Below are 27076 nucleotides of genomic sequence, written 5' to 3' on the forward strand. Positions count from 1 at the left end.
AGAGGTGAGACACAAGCTAGGGGTCTGGTGCTGCTAACCCCTCTGTAACTTGTACCTTCTTGCACAGCGATACCAAGTTCCTTTCATAAACTTCCTTTTAATTTCTCTTCATCACCACCATCTGTGCAGCTAGTGCACAATGATAAACTCTGTGAGGGGCAACAGAGTTGTTTGGGACAGCTGCCATGGCTTTCAAGGTGACCAGGAGTTCAATAACTCAATTTTCCTCACAGGAGATTTTAAACAAGAAATATCCACAATCTCTTCAGGGAGCATTTTGTCACAAGACCTAATGAGACAAAGATGTTGTACACTTAAGGGATCCATGGTTTAAGAATGACAATTCCTTGCATGTTAGTGTTTAAATAGATCTCTTTTTCCCCCCCTTTTCTTCCTGTCATCATCCCTGTTCCCTGCCCCACTCCCCCACTTTTTTTTTTAATTGGGTTTGGTTTGCTTTTGGGTTTTGGTTTGGTTTTGAGTGAGGGGAGAAGCTGTGGCATTACCTTTGAAGGATGCTGCTGGCTGCAAGGCTCATGGACTATGAGAATCATCAACCAGATCAAGGGCAGGACAACTCTATGCAGGATACTATGCAGGTGGCAGCTTTCCAATGGCTCATGTCACTGCTGTCCACTGGTGGGAGCAGAAAAGGCAGCCAAGGTGTTCCATCTCTGCCACCTTGCAGACAGGCCCCTGCTTGCAACCTTCCACAGAGGTACACCAGTGTCCAGGGCTCTGACAGAAACTCTGCCAAAAAGTCCTCCAACTAAGCAGTGTCCTGCCTCCCTAGGGGTCCTCTTCATTTGCCTTGCTGCTGTAGTGGTAATCTCAGCAATGGGGAAGAGAGGTCCAGCTGAGAGGCAGCTGCTTGCTCCTGAAATCCTAGCAAAAACTTCTCAGTGTGACTTTCTGCCAACACAGCACCCTTTACTCCACCATTCAGACCGATCTTGTCCCATGACATAGGATGATCCTAGGGAAATTCAGCCCAAGGTATCCTGCAGGATCAAATTTTTGTAAGAGAGTTAAAATATATGGGTTGGTATGACCATACACACATGGCCATACCAACCATACCACACCACGTGGGAGTGGAGAAAGTCATCTTATTCACATCCTCTGACAAACAGGGAGATCACTCTGCTGAAATCCCTGGAAATTCCCTTTGTCATAAAACTAGTACAAGAAAGCTCAAGCTCAGAGTTTCTGTGAACACATCCCCCTAAGGCAGAGCACAACTCATCAGGACTCCAGTGCCAGCCTTTTATTTTACACACTCTCTTAATTTCATTCTAAATATATAATCTGGAAATCTCAAAAGCTAATGATCTCATGGGGAAGAGTGAGAAATCAGAGTTAATTTCTCACTGTTTGTCTAAAGAAAGCCTGTAACACAGGAAAACCTGGAATATAAAAGGAAAAACAATCAACAAGAGTGAGGAATTAATCACCAACTAAAAGAAGCTGATTTAGAAAATGTCATGACCTCCTATCTCTTTAAATCACCCTTTGAAAAATAGCTACATTCCTATCTGCCCTGGGCTTTCCCCTCATTAAACACCAAAAGCATCAAATACAGATGCATTTCCTTTTCCCTCTCCACCATTACTGAGCTTATGGGATGAGTGGTGTTCCTCCATGGATAACTTGATGATACCTCTCGCAGCCACTGTATGACTGTGATTTCATCAGAGGACATTGAGAACCTTGTACCAAACCCTCACTTATCAGGCTACATCTCTATCCTGTGGTCCTCCTCTTCTGAGTTACTTCAAGTGTAAATCTAGCATTCACATTGATCCAAACCTGCTCAGAGGCACTTGGAGGCTCTGGATTAATATCAAATGCAGACACTTGCCTCCTGCTGTTTCTGTGCCTCTGTGATTTTGAAAATTATTATTTCTGTACAGGCCATAATGACTTAGAAGGAACAGTTACAGCCTGTTGTGCAAACCTGAACAATACTGGCTTTCTTAAAACATGGATTTTTCATACAACAGGAACTAATGGCCCTTTCAGAGCAGTTATGGTCTATCTTGTCAATTTGATTTCTATTCATGCATGCTAAGTGATTTTTTATAGCCGAATGAGGAGTCCTTAAAAATGGGCCTTATACTGGAAATGCAGATAGGACTTACAGTGAGTTGTGCTAGAAGAGCAACCCTGCCCCTGGGGAACCAGAACCAGTAAATCAGAATTCCCTTTCTCTGTGCACATAACATGACTTGAAGGCACTCTTTCATCTGCACTGAGAGGCAGGAAGAAGAGGCAAAATTAGCCCCTCATTACAATAATGTTTCTCACACTTTCTCCAGCTACTCTCTGCAGGCATTAGTAGAGGGGCTTTGGCTGCTAGAAATGCTGAACACCTACACCTGCAGTTAAAGGAAATCAGAGAGCAGGATGCTCAGCAGCTCTGAAAATCAGAGCTCTGTTTTTATACCTCTAAAAAGAAAAAGAGAGAGAGAGAGAGATTCACCTTAACTCACTCTCTTTACTCTGATAGTTTTGTTATGAAAGAAAATTGTATCTTTTTCCAGATTATCTGATTTCTCTCATGGCTTCTCCACTAAAAATGGTACTGTATACATACTTGATATGAACACATTTACCTGCCTGTTTCACAGCTGGAAAGATAATTGAGCCATCTCAATCATCTTCACATTCACTGATAGAGAAAGCTGATTTTTTTCCCCCACTCAATGCCAATTAGAAAGTAAACCATGGGTAATCATAGAATCATAGAATCAACCAGGTTGGAAGAGACCTCCAAGATCATCCAGTCCAACCTAGCACCCAGCCCTAGCCAGTCAACTAGACCATGGCACTAAGTGCCTCATCCAGGCTTTTCTTGAAGACCTCCAGGGACGGTGACTCCACCACCTCCCTGGGCAGCCCATTCCAATGCCAATCACTCTCTCTGTGAAGAACTTCCTCCTAACATCCAGCCTATACTTCCCCTGGCACAACTTGAGACTGTGTCCCCTTGTTCTGTTGCTGGTTGCCTGGGAGAAGAGGCCACCCCCTACCTGGCTACAGTCTCCCTTCAGGTAGTTGTAGACAGCAATGAGGTCACCCCTGAGCGTAATCTGCCAGTTGCTTTAGTTGTCCAGAATAGATACGCTTCCATATCCACTGTCAACCTGATCCTTTTCCAGGACTAGGAAAAGCAGGAGAATAGAGGGTATATGATCTTACTATGTATTTATTTAAAATGCTGTAGCCATGCCTTCCTTCATCTTTTGGCTCCTTAACCAAAACCTGTGTAGTAAGGACCATCACAGCACTTGACCATCAGCAGGCATGGCAGCTCTAGTGAAATGCATGTCTTTATACTGATTTACAGCAGCTGAGGATCTGCCACAGCATATCCAGGGAATACCTGACTCTCCAGAAAACAAAAACAATCAAAACAAACCAAACAACAACAAAACCCACAAACAAACAAAAAAACCCCAAACAAACAAAAAACACCTCTGACAATATCTTCTCAAGGTATTTCTCAGAGATGTCATGCTGCAGTGAAGTAGGAGCCATCTGCACCCCAGCTTCTTCTATCTCAGTTGAGGCACTGAGTGCCTAACCACCTTGTCCTCTTCATAGAGGCTCTCATCTGAAAAGGCATGGAGCCAAACCTGGCATGAACCTATCAGATATGTACAAAGGAAAAATCTTGACAGCATCTGTGAACAGAGTTTAAGAGAAAGGAACAAAATAATACCACATATGTTAACAGATTGAAATGGTAGCTATGGTGACCATGGACAAAGAACAAACCACTTTAACTGAATTCAGACAATTCTTTCTGACAACAAACTGCAAGTATAAAGCAAACTTTAAAAAAAAACAGACTCTCTAATGAAATCATTAAAACAAATCCATTCTCTTCTGTTTGGTTTGTTTGCTTTTTAAATTTCAGTTGCAGCTATTACATTAAACCTATTAATCACTGATGTAGTCACAGACTTTCCACTGACTAAAAATGAGGATTTACTCATTGCAAAAGAAATAAATATGCTATTGTTTGTGTTTTCAAATAAATTTTAAAAGGGAATGAATAGCTATTCTAAAATGACAGGCATTCATACTTCAGAGCATTTTCTTCTGCATGAGTGTCTGAGATTTGTAGAATAAAGGCTTGTTTATAAAAGTTGCATTACTTTCCCTATCCTGATCTGCAGCGTAACTATGAAAAATTACTGTCCTGTTTATTGTGCATTACAGAATCAAACGTCTCCGAGTTTCTTTCCTCCAGTGTGCCAGTCATTTTTTTTTTCCACCCTATGGAGGAGCCGATGCTCAGCACTCTCCCATCGAGGGCTGGCCGGTTTAGCCTAGGGGAATTGAGCCAAGGACAATGCGGGAGAGCACAGAGCTAGGCTATCGAGGGGTGGAAAAGCTGCCTGGGAGTAAGGAAGGCAGGAGATGGAAAGGATTACCCTAGTACCAGCGCAACATAAGGCTGCTCAAAGTGATGAGCAGCTGCTTGCTTGCAAACTCCCCACTCTTCAAGTGGCTTGAAGGGGCCAGAGGACGTTCCACAGGGAATGTCACAATGGAGACTCTGTTTGTGGGGCTACTCAGATTTAGCCCAGAAACTGTTTCAGTAGAAGCAAAATGAATGATGCTGCCCCTTCAACCCCTCCTTCCACCCAGCCACACTTGCTGGGTATAGATTCAGGCCACTATACAAAATCTTACTTCTAAACTGTAGAAGAGCTGCTGTCATTTCCTTGACTGAGTGCTTAATTTGGTGTGTGCAGTACCCTCTGCAGTTGGTAGAATTCATAACAATATAGATTTGCAATATGGCCATGCTTTTGATGCTCCTGGAGCAGAACTTCGAATTTCTGTAGTGTGTGAACTACTCCACTCTCAGATTTTCATCTGCTGAAGTTCATCATTCTTTAAAGAACAGCAACAAAAAAAAGTGCCCACAGTCCAAATGCTACTCTCCTTTTCTGTCTATCTGACAGAGGCTCTGGCTTAGCCTTCTGTAAACTGAATTCAGCTCTTGGCTATGCCATTGCTACCTCTATGACAAGGGATATTTCATCAGCTGGCTCTGCTCTTCCATTCCTTCTGCACTAAAACAGGACCTATTTTAAGGTTTTTCACTTCTGCCTAGCATAGACTTTCTCTGTGTTTTCTACCCATTCCCTTTGCTTTTGCTCTTGCCAGGGCAGAGGGCAGATCCTTTGGGACTTTTCCTTACTCTGTATCGGTACCCAAGAATAGAGCTGAGTGAGGGTGACTGTGTGTGCTCTCTGTCTTTTGTAAAGGGATGGGCAGAGGAATAAGCATTCAGTCTCACACAGCTGAAGCTGCTTGATTTAGCCATGGCTCTAGTGCAGCAAGAGCACATGGAGGGCAGGAAGAGTTTTTTAAAATGGCTCTTTTTCTTTCCATATTGCCTGGAAACAGTAAAGAAACACTTTGGTTTTATGTACAGTAAACCCTCACTAGATGGCTCCTTACAGCAAGTAAATATATTGCCCACAGAAAGAACACTGACATGGCATAATCCCTGCGAAAGAGGGGACAGCATGATGCTAACTGGGTTTTACTGCTGGCTGAGTGTTTTGCATGGAAAAGCAGAATACAGCATGGCTGTGGGTGGGTGAGCAAGTGAGCATTTACACAAATTACCAATGACACTTCTCTACGAGTCAAGAACTGTGAGTCAGATGGGCACGGGCATCCCAGGCACATCAAAAATGCCACTTGCCGTTTTCTGGGGTTTATTTTTTTGGTTGGTTGGGTTGGTGGGGTTTTTTTTTTAGTTAGTCTGTTTCATATTCAACCTTCTAATTTAGAAAGTAGAACTGGGCTGCGGTCATGGCTACCAGCAGTGGAGATCCTGGAGGCAAACAGCTGATGCCAAGAGCCAAGGTAATAGATGGTATTAAGGCTGAAACCCCAAATGCCATGCAATCACTCCATGTCAAGGAAACAACAGCCACTTCTGAAATGCACCCCCACATGCACTTCCCATCACAAGAACACGCTATTTATAATGTGTGTATCGGCAGAGTGTTCTGGACAGAAGAACAAAAAGAAATCAGCTGTCATCTGCAGTTAACCTCTCATTCACACAGCACTGTGTGCACTCGGTGGTTTGAGGTTATGCAAGCTGACTGTGTCCTCATTAATGCACTGTGTTAATTGTTGTCTGTCTCGCATTGAGATAAACATGTATGTCACATGTTAAAAGTACTGCAGACTGTGAAAGAGCTGTATGGTAAACAGATGTGTAAGGGCCCTGCATAAGGAACCACAGGCAGAGACTGCGTTGCAAAATGCTAGGTCTGATTTAAATACACCTGTAATTTCAATCTGGACAGACTGTGGCCCTGTAAAATGGTCTGGTGCTGACTGGAGGGATGGGTGACTTCTATCAGCAGAAGTCTACTGCCATCTCTCCAGTTCCCCATTACACCTCTTGCCACATCCCTGAGTGCTCTGCCTACAGTCCCTGTTTCAAGGTGGATCAGCAGTGATTTTAGTTTCCCTTAAACCATCAGGCTATAAGCTCCAGCCATCAGCAGCACGCAAGGTAGTTTAACCATCCATGCAGCTGGGCAAGCAGACACAGGAGGAGATCCCCATACAAACAGCCCCTTCTCAGGAGTCCAGTCAGCTCATGGCCTCCCTGTCAGCTGCCCTAATGGCTTTATCCAGCTTCTTCCCCCTTCCTCTTTCCCCTGCCCACACGCTGGCATTTGTTAACTCAGGATGAGGTGAAATACACAGATCTACTCACCTCAGCTCTCCTGGTGAGAGACAGAAAACAAGATCTGAAGCGTTGGCAAACTTGCACGCCATGAAAAGCCTTTGTGTGTGTGTAAGCTGTTGAAAATTAGCACAGATAAACAGCATGAACCAGATCATAATCAACACACAACACTGACACAAAAACACAGAGCAGAGAATTAGGGCAATTAGATAAAATAACTTGCTGGAATATTGGAAATGCTCAAAAGAAGAGAGTCACATGTCTCATAGCAAGCCTAAGCCATGCCAGACCAATGCAAGAATTTACTAATAAAGTAATATGTTATCATCTAATTAGCAGAGCTGTTATTTCCCCATAACAACTTAGGGCTTAGAGCTTTTAGAGGCATTTTGTCTTATCATTAAAAGTATCACAGTATCACCAAGGTTGGAAGAGACCTCACAGATCATCAAGTCCAACCCTTTACCACAGAGCTCAAGGCTAGACCATGGCACCAAGTGCCACGTCCAAGCCTGCCTTGAACAGCCCCAGGGACGGCGACTCCACCACCTCCCCGGGCAGCCCATTCCAGTGTCCAATGACTCTCTCAGTGAAGAACTTTCTCCTCACCTCCAGCCTAAATTTCCCCTGGCATAGCCTGAGGCTGTGTCCTCTTGTTCTGGTGCTGGCCACCTGAGAGAAGAGAGCAACCTCCTCCTGGCCACAACCACCCCTCAGGTAGTTGTAGACAGCAATGAGGTCACCCCTGAGCCTCCTCTTCTCCAGGCTAACCAATCCCAGCTCCCTCAGCCTCTCCTCGTAGGGCTGTGCTCAAGGCCTCTCCCCAGCCTCGTTGCCCTTCTCTGGACACGCTGAAGCATCTCAATGTCCCTCCTAAACTGGGGGGCCCAGAACTGAACAGCACTCAAGGTGTGGTGTAACCAGTGCAGAGTACAGGGGCAGAATGACCTCCCTGCTCCTGCTGACCACACCATTCCTGATGCAGGCCAGGATAGCACCTGACAGTAGCACCTGACAGACTTTCCTTTCCTTTCCTTAGCAGCATTCCCTAGAAATGCAGCTGTTTACTTCAGGCCTTGAAGGCCAAATTAACAGCCACAATTGCTTGCTTTAAATTACACACACAAACTGTATTGTTGTTGCTTCTGCCGCTAATAAGCTGTTTAATAAATGTCAAAGTAGCAAAGCTCAGCAACTGCAAAAGCAAGAGTCAAGTAATCAAACCTGGAAATAACAGACCTTTCCCTCATTTCATGCGATGTACTTGCAGCAGGTAGTGTGAAAGCGCTTCCAACTTTCACAGCAACCAGGAGCAACAGCTCATGAGTCAACCCAAAGAGGAAATATGTCATCACCCAGTGAGTCTTCAGCATATACAAAACCAACCTGTGTCTAGGGCATGCAGGAAGGAATTTTTACAGCATTGGCTGTAGTAAGCAGTTTATGGCCGTAGTTCTGGGCGTGGGCAGGTATCTCAATGACTGAGACTCTGATTACCTCCAACATCGCTGCTCATTTCACATCATAGCTCTTGTACTCCTCCCTTTCAAAACAGGGAAGACATGAGATGGGGCTTTTTTGTGAACTGCTGAAAAGACTCATCTGAGTCCTCGTGGTTGTTCCTTGAGTCCCTCTCCATAATCCATGGCATGCTTGTCTCACCAAGGAAAGGGTAGGGCTCTTATCTCGGCTTTCTGGAGTTCCTGCCCTTCTGCAACTGAATGAAAACAAACAGAAAGGAAAAAAAGCACCAGCTTAGTACACTTCCTTACTTGTGTAAATTAAGCATCACATTCATTATAGGAAAAAGGAAGATGCAGATTTGGAAATAATTAGTGGATTCCTCCATTTTTCTTACAATATGCAAGTGCTATAACTGTGTACATAGAGGACTTTTTTTTTCTCCTTCCATGCAGCTTTACAACAAAATAAAGGCCTCAGTTGTTCTAGTTAGTGATTAGGCTCAATGTTATGCCTCTGGGAATGGGGAGCACAGGGACTCAAAGGAACAGAAAACTTAATGAGTTCTTTATCTGAAGAAGGGAAGAAATTTCAAAGTGTTTTCCAGACCTTAGAGGAGGGATTCAGAGCTTCTTCCCTCTTTGGGAAGATGTAGCTCTTCCAGATGAAAATAATGTTTGCCAAGCAGCAGCCCTTCACTAAAAATTTCCCTGCCCTCCAAGCCTCCAAGCTGAATTATGATGCACATATTCTTTTACTGGCTAAAACGAAGTTGTCTGTCCTTTCACTAGATCTTTTTACTAATATAGCTCATACTGGCACATCTCACTGAAGGTCTCAGGATGTACAGTGGGATCATTCACAAACCAATGTTTAATTGCATAAGAAGCTCCAGAAAGACAACCAGTATGGCCAGTGATTTTGCATACACTCACCTTGAAGTGGAGCTTGCAGGTGATGTGTGAACCAGGCTCAGGTAGCCCCTCTTCTGCATAGGATCCTTTAGCCAGAGCTAACCCAAGAAGATATGAACTCAAAATGGAAACTGCTGCTGGCAGAGCTTCAGTAAGGCTGGTCAGTGGCTCCTACTGTTACACCAAAAGAGACCCTCCTGGTGCTGCTGGAGCTGCAACAACTACCCAAGAGAAACACCAACTGTCCTAGCACTGGAGCCACTGGAGTGCTAGAGCTCCAAAGCAGCCCAGCTAACAGCATCCCTTGCATCCCAGGCCCCTGCTACCACTGGGACACAGCACTTGCAGTGCTGAAAGCATTTTATTTGGGCACCCCATGGCATTTAGTGAAGATGATGCTGCTACCAGCTGGGAGGTAAAGGCACAACGGTAAAAGCTACTAGTTACAGTATCACAGTATCACCAAGGTTGGAAGAGATCTCACAGATCATCAAGTCCAACCCTTTACCACAGAGCTCAAGGCTAGACCATGGCACCAAGTGCCACGTCCAATCCTGCCTTGAACAGCTCCAGGGATGGCGACTCCACCACCTCCCCGGGCAGCCCATTCCAGTGTCCAATGGCTCTCTCAGTGAAGAACTTTCTCCTCACCTCAAGCCTAAATCTCCCCCGGCATAGCTTGAGGCTGTGTCCTCTCGTTCTGGTGCTGCTAACTTATTTTATGCTAGTTCAGAATGCCTCTAAATGAGTGAGCTGTGCCTGGTGCTTCTAAGTGCACTCAAGCCTGCATATAAAAGAGGACAGGTGAAATAATAGCTTGCACAATGCTGAGAATAACAGAAGTGGTCACCCAGCGTACCGGGGCTGCTAAGAAAGCTCTTTCAATTAAATGAAACACCCTGCATAATAAAACTGTACACAACATACGTTGATAGCATCTCCTGGGCTACCTTACACCAAGATGAAAAAGAAAAAAATGACCCATGCTAAGATCACATCATCTATCATCAGCAAAACATTTGGAAAAAGGGAAGCCAGCCTTAGCCCAAACCATGTGTGTTTGGCTTTAAACCCAGCATTATTTGGGCTCAGGCAGCCTGTGTGCCACCCTGCCTGTCCTGGATTCAGTGCTTCTTTCTCGGATTCAGCGTTTTTCTCTCTGCATGCACAGCTGAATCACTCTTGCATCAGCAGCATCACCATGGGCAGCATTCCGTCTTCGGTGCAGGCATGCATCAAGACTTCCAACCCAGCTCTGCTCAGGCTGGCAGTGGCACAAGAACTCTTCCAGGACACTGTGTCATTCTTCTGCAGGGCCCTGTGCAATTCTTTTCCTTTCTTTTTTTTTTTTTAATAATCCCAAATTAAAACTTGAACTTCAAAGGCATAGATCTGAGTAGGGGGAGGAGGGAAGCTCTCTTCATGTGGGTACTGTATTTCTGGAACAGATCCTTTAATTTTGTGGTTAGCCAGAGTTGAAGACATTACTATTCAAATCCTTATTTAGGCCCTAATGCTCTTTAGTATTGGATATAAGGATTTTAGACTGGAAATGGCACTCTTGACTTTACTATCGCCCCAAACAGACAATCAAAATTTAAGCTGCTATTTCTTTTCCAGCCTTCTTATGATGTTTCCAACACCCTCCAGAAATTGTAATTATTCTGCCACATCTACTCTGCTAATAAAATGCACTCTGATCTGTGTTTTTTCCTCCATTTTCTCCTTGAATCTTACATCATCAAATAAAACCAAGGTTTTCATTTGTAAAGTGGTGATTGGTAGCTCAGGTTTTACTACAGTCCTTCAAAAAGGTGCAGTTATAGAATCATAGAGTCAATTAGGCTGGAAGAGACCTCCCAGATCATCCAGTCTAACCTAACACCCAGCCCTATCCAGTCAACTAAGTGCCTCAGCCAGGCTTTTCCTGAACACCTCCAGGGATGGTGACTCCACCACCTTCCTGGGCAGCCCATTCCAATGCCAATCACTCTCTCTGACAACAACTTCCTCCTAACATCCAGCCTATACCTCCCCTGGCACAACTTGAGACTGTGTCCCCTTGTTCTGTTGCTGGTTGCCTGGCAGAAGAGGCCAACCCCCACCTGGCTGCAACCTCCCTTCAGGTAGTTGTAGACAGCAATGAGGTCACCAGTTGCTGGACGTGTGGAAATACAACATAATGATATATACTGTGGTCCAGCCTCCAGCCCCATTTTATATGAGAAGTCCTGTAGTAGCCCTGTGCATTTTTGTTTGTTACTTTTTCAAATCCTTGTTGATGATTCCCAGGCCTGGAGCCCAGGAGAGTTTTGTTTCATAGAGAGGTATAACCTTGTTAAAAAAAAAAAAACAAACCACCAAACCATCAAAACCCCAAGGACATTAAAGCTCAGCTGAAAAACAGCTGTATGTTCCCTCTTCAGAAAACAGGGACTCAAAAACCTGGGGAGAGGGGCAGTAAGTGAATATTCCCAAAAGGCAACAACAGGCAGGAGCCTTTTAGATGGTCTCACATTCCCTCATCCAAATGAATACTCCCAAATAAATACAACAGTCAAACTCAATCGATGTTTTAGATCTGGGGAATACTGCAAAAAAACTAGTTAGGAATACTTTTTCATTTCCTCAGTGTGTGGACACACACTGCTGTGGCAGCAGCTTTCTCTGAGCATTCCAGCTAAACAGCTTGCCACAGAATGATCTTTGAGCAGCAAATTATACAAAGAGCCCAAGAAAATATTCCCCAGAAGACAATTTGGAATAACTAATCATAAAAAACCCCACACTGGACACTTGATTTAGGAGCTCTGATCATCCCTTCAGCACCTAGAAGTATAACACTTCATCTGTTTGTCCAGTCGGAACAAATGTGCGTAGCTCACAGTGAGCTGCTCGGTAAGTTTATTGCTCACCAGTACCATGTCCTGAAAGTCAGAGTTTGCTTGCAGAAAACTCACAAGTGAGAAAAAGCACATGTGTGTCAAGGAGATCCCTTGAGTAAATTTTTTACTATGAATTACTTAGCCTTAGATATTAATTGATAATTCCTCCCTTGATGTGCTCTGTCTAAAGGAAATGTTAACCAAAGCTAATCCATGGCGCAGCTGGGAAGAGGATTATTTTGCCAATGATTACTTTCTTTAAACGTGGAATTGTCATCAAAGCAATAAGGTTCTGATTTTTTTTTCCCCCTCTGTTTTCAGCTTTGTAGTATGGTTCTTCTTAATAGTAAGTTACCACTATAAGCATGCCGTGAATTTCCAATATAGCAAAGATTTAATAACTGCAGCCATAATTGTTCCTGCTTCAGTCTCCAATTCAATTTGGTGTGGAATTCCCATCTCCCAACACAAAGCTTAACTCAATGGTATCTGTGTGAGACAGACTATGAAACTAGTCTGGTATAATGGACTTCATTAAGGAGCAGGCAAAATTATTTTTATCCATAATCTATTTTAAATGGAAAAAAAAAAAAAAAAGACTTTTGAATAAATATTTTTCTTTCAAAAGTCATTAATTTCTGTGGGAAATGGGGGGTGGATGGTTGCTGTTGCTCTTTTTCCTTTGTTTTTATAGAAGGTTTGAAAATTATTTTCTACTTGAATTATTTCTTTGTTTGAAATAACAAATATTGGAGCCAGGAGCAGAAACAGCATCTTTTTATTTTACTGTAGTGTGAAAGATTCATGGTTGCTTTTACTTTTTTTTTTTGCCTGCCCAGATGTAAGATTTTCTGATGGTAAAATCCAGGCTCCTGGGCTGACACAAGCATCCCCAGCCTCCCAAACTCGGTGGTCATTTGTCTGCCTACGTGCAGATTTAGTAGCCTAAAACTGGTTTTTAGCCAAGCTCCAAAGCAGTGAGCTGTGTGATTCTAGCACGGATATCTGTTTTTAAGAGGCAGCCTTGCATTGGCACAAGACCCATTAACCCTAACTTGAACTGCACATACGCACAGACTAATAACAGGTTGGTGAAGAGTCTTATTCAAGCTCTGCACATGAGAGTAAATTACTCCCTTGGTGAATAAAAGCCATTACTTAGTATTTAGCATCATAGCAAGAAACCTCTTCGGCCTGTTCCTAACAGAGATGTTACAGTTAATTTAGTGTAAAATTATCACCTGCTGTACAATAAAACAACAAACTGCAGTCAAATAATCTCTTAATAAATGAAAATGTGTAATAAACTGTGTCAGCACCACAGAGACTTGGCAGGGCTGAATACCCTAAAGGTACCAATCCAAACAAATTCACCATACAATATATGGCCTGTGTCATTTCTGGTTCTTATCAGAGATGATTCATCTGGGAATCCTTGGCACCGAGTTTTACCTCTAAAGACCAGGCAGTTATTACAATGATATAATTTCTGCCACATTAATTAAATATAATGCCTATAAGCCCCTTTATAGGGGTCTATAAATTTGTTGTAAGCATATGCTGTAGATGGGCACATGTAGACTACAAAATGTAATACACATTCAGTCAATTTCCTCTCCCTTGCAGAGCAGGGAGTGAGGTGAAACAATCACTGTGCCAAAAAACCCTCAAACACCCAAATGTAAACCTAACCTTGCTTGTCATGGGTTTATTTATTTATATATAAATATATGGCAGAAACCAGAAAGTCAGGTGTCTGAGAGGAACAGACAGAGGAAGCACAGGCACTGGGCAGGCGATTCGGCTGCAGCAGGCATGAGCACAAGCAGCTGCGCTCTCTGCCTGCAGGCTGCCAGCTCCAGCATGGGTGTATGCGGACAATAAGGGCACCTCAACTCACTGCAGTTCAGCACAGTTCTTCTGCCAGCTCCAGCATGGGTCTATGTAGGCAATAAAGGCACCTCAAGACATTGCAGTTCAGCACAGTCCTTTTGCCAGCTCCAGCATGGGTCTATGTAGGCAATAGAGGCACCTCAACTCACTGCAGTTCAGCACAGTTCTTCTGCCAGCTCCAGCATGGGTGTATGCGGACAATAAGGGCACCTCAACTCACTGCAGTTCAGCACAGTCCTTTTGCCAGCTCCAGCATGGGTCTATGTAGGCAATAAAGGCACCTCAACTCACTGCAGTTCAGCACAGTCCTTCTGACTGCAGCAGAACAGTGGTTATGTTAGATCTTGCTAAAAATCTGCGTTGCACTAATTTGCTGGGGATCCAAATGTTCCCCCTATTCAGTATGAAGCAAAGTATGAGTGGAAAACAAAAGTGAAAACAAAGCCAAGCTAGCAGGAGCTGGGTGACACTTTCTGCAGCCAGCTAGCCTCAGAATTTGAGTAGCTTGTCTGAAGTCCAGCCTGGGCAGAAAGAACACTTTCTGCTGCATTACATAGAATCATAGAATCAACCAGGTTGGAAGAGACCTCCAAGATCATCCAGTCCAACCTATCACCCAGCCCTAGCCAGTCAACTAGACTGTGGCACTAAGTGCCTTATCCAGTCTTTTCTTGAAGACCTCCAGGGATGGTGACTCCACCACCTCCCTGGGCAGCCCATTCCAATGGCAAATCATGAGCAAGTTAAGGAGGAACTTCCCTAATGTTGTGCTGCCCCAGCAAAAGGAAGGCTGTGTGCTCTGCAGACAGAGGCAGCAGTGGTGCTGCCTGCCTAAAAATCCAGCCCACCCTTTTGGAAATCAAAAATAGACCCTCAGGCTTTGTCTTTCTGTGACCTGACCCCAGGCTGGCTGCTGGAGCTTTGTGCCCCGCAGCCATGCAGGTGAGAGGCTGTTTGGTGGCATGCAGAGCAAGTTATCTTCTGAAACTTGACCAGGCCACGTCTCCAGAACTGCTGACTCCTGGCCTGTGTCCCTGGAGGTTTGCAGCACAGGCCATTCACATTTTCATGCTGTACTTGTTTTGTTTTGCATAGCTCACAAGAAAAGAGCGAGGGACAGCCAGTGTCAGCTGAAAATGATGTAGGGGCAGGGCAAGACACAACATGATCATAGCATCACAAAGATTGGAAAAGATCTCTAAGATTATCAAGTCCAATTGTCAACCCAACCCTACCATAACCACTAAACCACATCCCAAAGTGCCATGTCTACAGGGTTTTTGAATACTTCCAGGGATGGTGACGCCACCACTTCCCTAGACAGCTTATTCCACTGCCTGACCAAATGCAACTACTCAGCAGAAATTTTAGGTATGGATCACCATCAGGACATTTATTTTTCCTCAGAAATACTAGTCAAATTATGGAAAATTCAAAAATTACTTTTGTTTGTGTGCAGCGTCTCTTACATAAGCATGGCTGATCCCATTTCCACTATCAAGCCACATAGCAGGGCTACAGTAGAATAGCAGCTTCACTGAGGACAAAGTGAGAACTGACTGGCACCCCATACCAGCTCACAGAAGGGCTGCATGCAGTGCAAGTCAGCACTGAATTCAGCCCCTTGTTTTAGGCATCCATCTGTTAGCCCCATTATAAGGCAGCCCTTGCTGGTACGAATTACTTTGGTCCCTCAATATTTCCAGTACCACAGGCAGCAGGAATAATCTTCCCAGTCTACTCACTAACACTTATCTTCCAAACCATTGCTGGTGTCTTTACAGTAGGGAATTGTGCCCCACAACTGCTTAGATACTCACCTCTCCACAGTGCCTTTTGCAGAAGAGATATGGAGCAATTTCTTCCAGGCTTTCAGGATGGGGGAGGAGGCTGCACTGGTGCGTAAATTTGGCTGAGCACCTGGAGACAAAACAGCTCTATTTCAGCCCCTACCTCCAACAAAAAAGCCAGAAGGTCTTTGGCCATACCATTCCTGCCTATCAGGTTAACCACCCGTAAGAAGTCTGCGTGCTACTACAGGGCTGGGTGCAACTGCTGCCTGAACAGGGAATAAAGTCCAGGAGCCCACAGGGTAACCAGATACCATAGCAGGCAGCACTGAAAGTGGAAGAAGTCTCTTGCATCACTGGTACACACTTACTGTCCTTAAACTGAAGAGGTTTTCTGGTGGGTGACTATTTTCCAGAGACAGGACCACCCAGCTCACAGCAGATCCTGAACTCCTGAGCTGTGAGGACCTCCATGCGCAGGACTGGAGGCATCAGTTTATTCATTTTACACCATCATGATGGCAAAGCATACATCCATCACAGCTCACCCTTCTAAAAGGTTGAGGTGGATCATTTTAAAACAGGAAATTAAAGTGACAACTGTAGGAGACATTTCCTCCACCCAGCTGCCTCCTTTGGAAGCTCTCATTAACCTTTCTGGACAACATCCTCCCCTAGCAGTGACAGCAGAGCCCTTTCTTCAAATTGAGTTAAGATGAGCAAAGATAAATAAAGCATTTCTCCTCAATTGCATCAAGCATTTTTAACAGACAGGATTGTCAGGACATGCCAGCACCTTCTGGTAGCAGGAAGAGCTGAGCAGCAGTGGAGCTGGTGGCTCCTAACATCTGCCCTGCTGGGGGATCAGCTTTACAAAGGTGAGCAGCCCAGCCACACTTCTGCTATGGCAAGCCAGCTGGTATCTAAGCTGGCCTCAGGAGAAAACTGAAATGTAAAACACTCTGCTCTTCAAGTCAGTGATAAGGTTTTCCTTGCTTTTAACAATACTTTTGATCAACATGCTGAAAGATTCACTATTTTGAGCAGCCTGACAGCCACACCTCGCAGAACAGCCTGTGTTTTATTGTACTGCCCATGGCTGTGTGTGCTTGCAAAGGTAACAACAAAAGTGAAAAGAAGGAGCACAGTGGGGGAAAAGAAATCCCTTTATAAGGCCAGGAACAGTCTCAATATCCATTTTTACTAATACAGCATTTGAGAGGGATCCTGCCTGGCCAGCAGTTTGAGGCAGGAAGACTGTTGACCTCCAGTTCTCAGGGCCAGAGCAAAGAAACAGGCCCTAGACAACTCCAGCACGTTTTGCTCAGAGTGATGCCACTTGACTAAACAGAGAAGGAGCCCTGAGTTGTCAAAGGCTGAATGTAATCCTTCAGCCTTTAGTTAAAAAACAGGTGGGGAAACACACTCCCAGCACCACTGAAGCGAGGCAGTGGGCTTTAGCCCAGCTCCCATGCCAGCATGGTAACTGGACCCAGATGGATAATTCCTGCAGCTTTTCCATATTTTGCAACACCAGACAAGGTTTTTGTAGGTTCTTATCTCCCACATGCACCTGTGCCAACCTAACTTGCTATAAATATCATGCTTCTAGGAAAAGCCAGAGAAGAAGCTCAGTGTAACCTTGCCGGTCAAACCCATAACGTGCAGGAGGTGACTTGGAGGTGTGTTTTGGCCTTCTCAAGCTCTTCTCATTTTAAAGATGGAGGGGAAGAGTGGGACTTTCTTGGAATGAGTCTTAACCAGAAAATCAGAGAAGTTTTTGGGCATGCAGGAAAGGACTCTGGCACCCCGTGAGTGGCTGTGCTCTTTGGTTGGCTGCACACATTTGCATAGGGGAGATACCTATAGCTGCTTTGCCTCTGGTAGATGAAAGCCTACAAGTCTATTGCCTGTCTGACACAAAGCAGAGACTGCCAATAATGGGATGTTATAGAAAACCTTGTCACTTTCAAGACAGGCCAAGCCTGCCTCAGTCTGATACCTCCAGCCAAGGGCAGCTGATATGACACTAGAATCTGGCCACTGAGACACTGTGATAATCAAAAGGACATCACAGTGGTGAGACTATTGATCCACCTCGCTTTATGGTCCCTGACTGATGTCTGACAGGGAGTGCTGCCTGCAAACCCATCCACCACACCATAGGAAACAAAACTGTTCAAAGCAAAGAAAACAGGCAGAGCCGAAAGCAAGACTGCCACTAGTTACTGCTCCCCACTCGCACCCATGGGCAGAGAGGGTCAAACACACTTTGATCAGCTCATTGCTCTGATCACAAACTCATCCTCATGGGCAGCAGGGCAATATGTACCTCACATCCTTCCACCTCTTCTGCCACTACCTACTGGCTGCTTAAACACTTAAACCTCCCAGCCCAATATGGTTTCAGCTTATCACATATCATCTCCAGTCTTTCCAGTGCTTGCACTTCTCAGAAGGCCATCCTTTAAAAGAATACCTAATTCATCTGGAATGAGAGAGTTTGGTTTTTTTTCCTTGGACTTGGGAGTTGTTTTTTTTTTCACCAAGCAAAACCACTTTGTCCTCCTATAACTGGAAGCAGAGAAGGGAGGACATGAGTGTGATCTAAACTCTTAAACTTCTGTTAAAGGCAGAAAGAGAGGAACTGTAGTTTCCTTATTCCATTGCAAAAGGGCTACACTGTCTGTAAGGCCAGTGGCTGTATGATTTGACTTTATGATCATAGAATCATAGAATCAACCAGGTTGGAAGAGACCTCCAAGATCATCCAGTCCAACCTAGCACCCAGCCCTAGCCAGTCATCTAGACCATGGCACTAAGTGCCTCAGCCAGGCTTTCCTTGAACACCTCCAGGGACCTCCCTGGGCAGCCCATTCCAATGCCAATCACTCTCTCTGTGAAGAACTTCCTCCTAACACCCAGCCTATACTTCCCCCAGCACAACTTGAGACTGTGTCCCCTTGTTCTGTTGCTGGTTGCCTGGGAGAGGAGACCAACCCCCATCTGGCTACAACCTCCCTTCAGGTAGTTGTAGACAGCAATAAGGTCATCCCTGAGCCTCCTCTTCTCCAGGCTGCACATCCCCAGCTCCCTCAGTCTCTCCTCATAGGGTTTGTGTTCCAGGCCCTTCACCAGCCTTGTTGCCCTTCTTACTTTAAATGTAAGGGACAGGCCACTGCATACACTTGTGTTCTTTCTGCTGTCAGCAGGATGCCCAATGACTCTCCCCTTCCAAACCAGACCTCCAAAGTTAGCATGTCCCTTTCTCTGTATCAAGAAAATGACTATTAACATGATTATCTTTTGCTACTGAAGCTTCACTTTGATGTGAAATTAAATATCTGGTTTGTTATTGAATTGCAGTTCAGTTTCCTTTTACTAAAATGAATTAAAAACTGAATAAAAGGTTGAAATAAAGTACTGTTTAAAACTTTTGGAGAAGTGGTAGTATTCAGATTTAATTTTCTTTAGCTTTCTAATGTCATCAATTTTTGCATTTTTTGTGAAAGAATCTCAGCAACTCCAGTAATGAGCTGTAAAGCTAAAAAAAATAAACAAGCCTTTATCTGTTGCCACATCAAACCATGCCTTTTGCCCAAAGCCTAGTTATATTATGGCAGAGTGTCCTGGAAGGCTAACAGGCCTAAACCCTGTCCTGGCCTGCCCCACCCTTTTGCTGATGGGGGAAGCAAGGACAAAGGAAAACAAAGGCTTGGGCCATTACATCCCCTCCCAAAGTGATAAACAGGTTCCCACATGTGTTCAGGCACTTGTTAATGTTTTGCCCAAACAAAGGTAAGCAAGCCCTGGTTTCACCTAATATGATATGTTTTGCAAATGCCATTCTCTGTGACCAAAAGAGACATTACACTCGGGCAAATAATATACATGGAGCTAAGCTGCAAGCAGCTGCTGCCACCTCTGCCTCACTGCATGCTGCTCTGCTCAGACAACATGCTTCTGTCTCATGGCTCTCGGCTTGGACAATGTGTTCTGCTCTGCCTTGAGCTTTTTTCAGTTGTTTTTTTGTTGGTTTTTTTTTTCAGTTTTTTATCAACCAGGTTGGAAGAGACCTCCAAGATCATCCAGTCCAACCTATCACCCAGCCCTATCCAGTCAACTAGACCATGGCACTAAGTGCCTCATCCAGTCTTTTCTTGAAGACCCCCAGGGACGGTGCCTCCACCACCTCCCTGGGCAGCCCATTCCAATGCCAATCACTCTCTCTGTGAAGAACTTCTTCCTAACATCCAGCCTATACCTACCCTGGCACAACTTGAGACTGTGTCCCCTTGTTCTATTGCTGGTTGCCTGGGAGAAGAGGCCAACCCCCACCTGGCTACAATGTCCCTTCAGGTAGTTGTAGACAGTAATAAGATCACCCCTGAGCCTCCTCTTCTCCAGGCTAAACAGGCCCAGCTCCCTCAACCTCTCCTCATAGGGTTTGTGCTCCAGGCCCCTCACCAGCTTTGTTGCCCTTCTCTGGACATATTCCAGCACCTCAACATCTCTCTTGAATTGAGGGGCCCAGAACTGGACACAGGACTCAAGGTGTGGCCTGACCAGTGCTGAGTACAGGGGCAGAATAACCTCCCTTGTCCTACTGGCCACACTGTTCCTGATGCAGGCCAGGATGCCATTGGCTCTCTTGGCCACCTGGGCACACTGCTGCCTCATCTTCAGCTTACTATCTATCAGTACCCCCAGGTCCCTTTCCTCCTGGCTGCTCTCCAGCCACTCAGTCCCCAGCCTATAGCGCTGCTTGGGGTTATTGTGGCCAAAGTGCAGAACCCTGCACTTGGCTTTGCTCAATCTCATCCCATTGGCCTCTGCCCACCCATCCAGCCTGTCCAGGTCCCTCTGCAGGGCTCTCCTACCTTCCAACAGATCAACATCTGCTCCTAGCTTGGTGTCATCTGCAAACTTACTGATGCTGGACTCAATGCCCTCGTCCAGATCATCAATAAAGATATTGAACAGGACTGGGCCCAGCACTGATCCTTGGGGAACACCACTAGTGACTGGCTACCAGCGTAGCCCTGATGTTTGGGGTTTGAACTACCTGGAAACTTAAGTGCCTCAAGTTTACCAGGAGAAGCCAGTAAGTGCCTCACGACATGGTGAGAAGTGCCACCGGCATTGTGCTCTCTGCACACCTGCAAGAGATCCTGCCTGCATCTCTGCAAACCTCGGTGCCAAGAGGAACCAGGATCAGGTCAGAGATCGTCTGTCTCTTTCCCAGCACCCTGCTAGAGCCTGGGAAGATCTAGAAGCCTTTCAACAGCTATCAAGATGCTTATCAGTTCCAACACTGCCACAAAGGAGCCAGGGACTACCTCTGAATTCTACTCCACCGCCATGAGTAGAACAGATTTTCCCTAGGGCTCCAGGCTGCCTATGTGTAAGTGGGGCAAAGCCATTTTGTGGCCAAACTTTTCCAATTTTCTGATTCTCCTAAATGAATGAATTGCCCATAAGCATCCTTGTGATGATTTTCCTGACCAAAATTAGAACCCAGATTTAACTAGTTTGTATAGAGTTTGTGGGCAGGGCTTTTTGGAAGTAAAATAACTTCATCTTTTATAATTCCTGCCTCGTTAACTGCCACAACCAATTCACAGAGATACGTAAGAAGAATTTTCTCCTAATACCCTTTGCCATCTCTGTAACTTATGTTCTCAAACAGGACTTGCCCAGGCTCACCTTGCTTTTTGTTTCGCCTAGTCCTAGATTTTTCCATCCTCCATTGGAGATAAAACCATGTTTGCTCAGTGTCACACCTTTTGTATCAAGGGCAAACAAAAAGGGCAGCAAAGCAGCATCCCTATGCTGGAGGCTAGCTGCAAAGATGCAAAGGACCCTCACCCCTGCCATGCTCCCAAGGACAAACGTAAGAGGTGAACAATTCCCATTTGGATGCCAGAGCCCTGCCCAGGGTTGTGGCATGGGTAGGACCACACCATGCTCATAGCCCTGGCTTCACAGCTTACTGCACGTCTGCCTCCCTTTCAGAAACAGCCTCTGAAGGACAAGGGCAGAAGGGCAATGCTGGCAGACTTTTTGGAGTTGCTCCTGATTTATGCCACCACTACAGCTAATTTAGAGATTTCTACAGGAATAGCACTTTACTCCTGGTTGCATGTGGTCCAGCATGACTGCTTGGGTGGTGACAAGGAGCAGGATTTGAGCTCGTGTTATGGTGTCATTATTTTGAAAGTGACTTCTGCTTAACAGTCATTTTTTCCTCTCCGCTGAGTGCAAGCCACACACTGAGCCAAAAGCTATCCAGAAGTGCATTAAAATGCAGAACTATTTATATTTCACAGAAGGACCATGAGCATCTTTGATAGGCTACATGGATAGCTCTTACTCCATTTTACTGAAGACCCTGTTATGGTAAGGGAAAAGAGGAGTGTGCTTTAAGTAATGTGGGAGCTGTTAAACATTTTCACCCGGTCTGTCAAAAATCCACATACATAAAATGAAGCTGGGGGGAGCAAACCACAGAAACAAAACCAAACCACACACCAAGAACCTCCTGCAATTCCATTTCCAGTCTAACAGTTCTGTTTCATATGTCACCAGCCATCAGGTATGGACAGAGAGATCCTGTGCTTTCCAGGCAATAACTGTTCCTTGAATCAGATTTGAGTTCCCTCTGCCTATAGGCAGCACACTAGTGTTGTTTCACAAGTTGAGGAAGAGCCGAGACCAACAACTGAGACCTCTATACATGATCACACCCATGTAACCAGAATTATAGAGGGTATGTATTGCATAAAGAAATCAAGAAGCAGGAGAGACTTGTGTGCACCCTGACTTTACCTTTGCTCAGCAGCACAGCTGGTTCCACCACAGCTACATTCAAAGAGTCACCAAGTACCACGGTCTGGGCTTCTCCCTTATTTGAGTTCTTTTCCCAGCTGCATGGTCTGGGCATTGCAGATGCACCCAAAGGCTCAACATCATGAGCACTGAACACCAGCACAGCTCAGCAGCAGTGCCTCCAAAGGGAATGTGGAAAAGTTCATTGCAGAGTAAGAAACCTGAGCTCTTACCTGGCACACAGCTAGGAAATGGAGCAAGGGCAGCTCTCACAGATGTTTAGCTTCTTCAGGGTGCTTTTGCAGATCATAAGAGAAAGCTACCACCATGCAGCTTTCTTGGCCGTGTGCTCAGCAGCCAGGCTGCAAACCCGAGCACGGCCCGCCTCATGCCCAGCAGTGCAGGGGAAGCCCCTGGGGCAGGCAAGGGAATTAAAGCAGCGCCACAGACAGCCCTACTCACATGTGCACTGTCTGAAGATAGCACAACAACAACATAACCAGCAGAGAAACAGCAAAACGGCTGCCCCAGAGCTGCTCCAGAGAGAGAAAGGGGAGTTGAATCCACTTTTACCCTGCTTAGCAAAGAAAAGAAAATCCAGCTGAAGCATCTCTGCAATAAATAGCTCCACAGTTTGCTTCCCTTCCTTTGCTCTTTCTGTGCTCCTTATGGACCTTGGTCCTCTTTTTCTTGCTTTGACTGTCCAGGTTTTCCTGTTAAGTGTAAACAAGTGCACAACCACCCTGAAACCAATCTCTCCTCTCCCAGGAGAGTAGAATAATACTGAAGTACAGGTTTTCCTCCCTCGGTTAATTTCTCCTGTCTACTTTCCACAGATTTCCATTTCCGCTAACCCTAATTCCCTCCTTCTGAAAAACCTCTCAAACCAACTAACCCTCCTGCCTCATGTCCCCTCCCATTTCCCCATTCTGCTCCTCTCCTGCTTCTGGTTTCTTCCCTTTTATCTGCTTTCTCTCCACAAGCTGGTGTCTCCCTACACACAGCTCTCCCTTGCCTCCCAGCCTCTCTTCACTCTCTCATTACTTTTTAAATCATGCTAATTAGGCCCTTGGCAAACATCTTCTCTGCCTCCCTTCCTCCTCGCTTCCTTTTCACACACTCCTAACCCCACTGTCCTGGCATTTTCCTCTCCAGGGTTGCCTTTAATGTGATACAGAGGCCACCTAGCAGTTCCAGGTCTGCATGGGCTCTAGCAACCTACTTGAAAACACTCTTGCTCAGAAAGCTTACCCAGACCCCACTACGTGTGTGTCTGCCACCGCGTGCAGCTCAGCACCAGCGAGGTGCCACCATAATTACAGTTGCCCTGACTGAGGCACACCAACGAAGAGAAAGAGGCCAAATCATCATTGGCAGCTCAGCCCACCACCGGCAGCTCTGCAAGCGCAGCCATACCAGCTGTCTTCCTCACCCAACACCCTCCGCTCCGCATGCAGACTCCTCCACTGCAGTCCCAAACCATGACCATCTGGGGTCAGGCACATGCAGCTGGACTGCACTCGAAGTGTTGGCTGCCAGGAAGTTCTGCCATGGCACTGCATGGCTCTCCCCACAGAGGGGGAATGGAGCCACATAGAAGCATACTCGTGTCAGAGATGCTGTTCATGCCTCTTGCCCTCCAGGACATATGTTATAACAGTGGTAACTTTTAAACAGAGTTTTGGTCTGCATTATGGTGGCAAGTTCCCAAGCCTTCAGATACCTCAGTTTGATGAAAAATTGAACCATTCAGATGCCCAAACCCTAATATCTGAGATGGCTGTCATTAACAAGGGAGAAGAGGAGGGCTTGCTGCTCCTGAGAAACCTAGCCCATTGCTGAGAGAGGACTTGGAGGGAGAGGTCAGAGGGTTTTTGCTTTGTAGTCCTACGTTTGTGCAAAGCTGGGCTGGAAGAAAGTTTCCTCTCCCAAAACTGTCTTTGAGCTGTTTATCCCAGGGGTATTTGTCCCAGCAGAGGATCCCCTGGCAAATATCCTGGCAGCTGTCACAAAACAAAATGCTTGCAAAGAAAACCAGTCCAGCTCAGTACATTTTGTGTCAGTATCTCATTCTTCCCTTGATCATCACTGCTTGTCTCTACCATCAGAGCAACCAATGCTTCATTACTAGGCTAGATCCTGACTGTGCCAGACACAGAAAGATGAACTCTCTGGTACAAGGGCAGTCATCCAGACAATTAGTACACTTCTAAAAAATCATTTGGAACAAGAAAAGTGGATTTTTTAAAACTTTGAAAACATTGAGACATCACTTATCTGCCAGTAGCAGTTCTCCAGCTGTGTTGCTTCTACATGCAATCCACCTGAGGATGGAGGTGACAAATATAGGCCCATACAGAAAAGCTGGGTTTCTGCCAGCACTGCCTGTGACACCTAGACTTTGTCTGTTCCCAGGCTGCACATGTAGGAGATAGCAGGTACCTCTCTTGCAGGGAAGAACTGGAGGATGAAACATGTAAATGTATGGTCAACTTCACCAAAGCGACACCCAAAGCAGCTTTGCTGAGAATAGCCCTAGCAGACCCATGCCTTCAGACTCATTGCTGCAAGCATCAGGCTGTGCAGACACTTCAGAGGATTCATCTCAGCTCATCACAGCCCTTCCTCAAAGAGTGAAAAGCAATCCCAATCACAAACACAGGCTGAGCAGTGAGTGGCTGGAGAGCAACACTGAGGAGAGGGACTTGGGGGTGCTGGTGGACGAGAACATGAGCCAGCAGTGTGCACTTGCAGCCCAGAAAGCCAACCACAGCCTGGGCTGCATAAGGAGAAGTGTAGCCAGCAGGTCGAGGGTGGTAATTCTCCCCTGTACTCTGCTCCACCCGGAGTACTGCATCCAGTTCTAGAGACCCTATTATAAGAAAGATGTGGAAATGCTGGAGTAGGGAGAATGGAGCAAAGCTGGAGGTGGGGAAATTCAGCCTGGACATGAGGAGGAAGTTGTTTAGCATGAGAATGGTGAGAGCCTGAAATGGGTTTCCCAGGGAGGTGGTTGAGGCCCCATCCCTGGAGGTGTTTAAGGCCAGGCTGGATGAGGCTCTGGCCAGGTCTATGGTAGGGTGTCTGTGCCTATGGCAGGGGGGTTGAAACTAAATGATCCTTGTGGTGCCTTCCAACCCTGACTGATTCTATGATTCTAAGCCCATGTGGAGCCAGTGGGACCACAGAAGGACTCTGATGAACATATATAAGAGTTGGCACAAGGACACTACTGTCCCTCCCCAACCCTGCAGGGCCATTCCAAGGACAATGAACCACCAGAGACGTCTCTACACTGCAGCTTTCCCTCTTGAAGGAATACCTGCTTGGGATGTGTTTGACCCCACATGAACCTTCTTCCTCCTCTCCCTGCCAATTGCAAATGTGTCACTGAAGGGCACTGCCAGAGCCAACCTTTGTAAGAAGTCAGGTGGGTTTTATTGCAAAATTGATGAAAATAAGGCAGTTTGCACAGAAAACTCTCTCCAAAAAATTACTCTGACAGGAGTGAAGTTATTGCATTTTTCACATGACCAGATCTATTTTTTTTTTAATTTTCAGTTGATTTCTTTCTCTCTCCCTTCCTTTGGTTTAAAAGCTGTTAGCAGATGCCACAATGCAGCAGCAGTGCTGTAAGCTCCTAAATGGTCTCCTCATTAACCTCGTGGCGCAGGCAGGAGAATTAATATTAGAGGACACCTTTAAATTGCTCTCTGCTTTTCCCTTCACTTCCCTCTCTGCTCCCCAGGATGTAGCCTCCCCTGAATCCACTGAACATAGAGAATCCATCTCCTCTTCCACAAATATCACACTTCTGTATGTGGCAGCAATAAACCCTCCAGGCTTAGACTGCTTCCCTTCAGCTGCCTCTGGGTTCACCAATTCAGGTCCTCAGGTCAGGGCTAGCATTCTTTGCTGCTGCAGTTTTGCCTGGGCTGGGTAACCCGAGCACACTGGCAGTCCCCCAGGTTCTGTGCCTGCCCACCTAAAACACTGTTTCTTCACTAGCTGCAGGGTGGAACAAGTATGCCCAACACCACCATGACTTCACCCTCACATTTGCCAGGTAGGAACTGTCCTGGAAGGCTAATAGGCCTATTAGATGTCCTGGCTCACCCCACACTTCTGCTGATGGGGGAAGTAAGGGTGGGAGGGAAACAAAGGTTTGGGCCATTATGTCCCCTCCCAAAGTGATAAACAAGTACCCGCAGGTGTTTAGGTACTTGTTGGTGTCTTGCCCAAGTAAAGGTGAGCAAGCCCTGGTTTCACCTCATATGGTCAGTTTTGCAAATGCCCATTTTGATTGGTGAATCTCTGTGGCCAAAGGAGCCATTACACTCAGGGAAATAACATGAATTGAACTAAGTTGCAAGCAGTTGTGCTGCTCCTGCCCGGCTGCCTCATGGCTCTTGGACAATGTGTTCTGCTCTGCCTCATGCTTCAGAGCAGCATAGCCCTGATGTTTTGGGCTTGAACTACCTGGAAACTTGAGTGCCTCAAGTTTACCAGGAGAAGGCATCAAGTGCCTCACAACATGGTGAGAAGTGCCACCGACAATGTGCTCTC

At 45.7% G+C, this 27076-nt stretch overlaps 1 long non-coding RNA gene across 1 annotated transcript; it reads right to left on the bottom strand.

The window, feature by feature from the left end:
• Positions 1-7892: 7892 nt before the first annotated feature.
• On the bottom strand, positions 7893-23071 carry LOC135180513 (uncharacterized). The gene is made up of 3 exons (XR_010304467.1): positions 22973-23071; positions 15713-15812; positions 7893-8456 (listed from the first exon to the last, which is right to left on the bottom strand). It is a non-coding gene; the product is annotated as an uncharacterized LOC135180513 (long non-coding RNA).
• Positions 23072-27076: the final 4005 nt, after the last annotated feature.

This window comes from Pogoniulus pusillus, chromosome 1 (genome assembly GCF_015220805.1).
Source record: "Pogoniulus pusillus isolate bPogPus1 chromosome 1, bPogPus1.pri, whole genome shotgun sequence".
Classification (NCBI taxonomy): Eukaryota; Metazoa; Chordata; class Aves; order Piciformes; family Lybiidae; genus Pogoniulus; species Pogoniulus pusillus.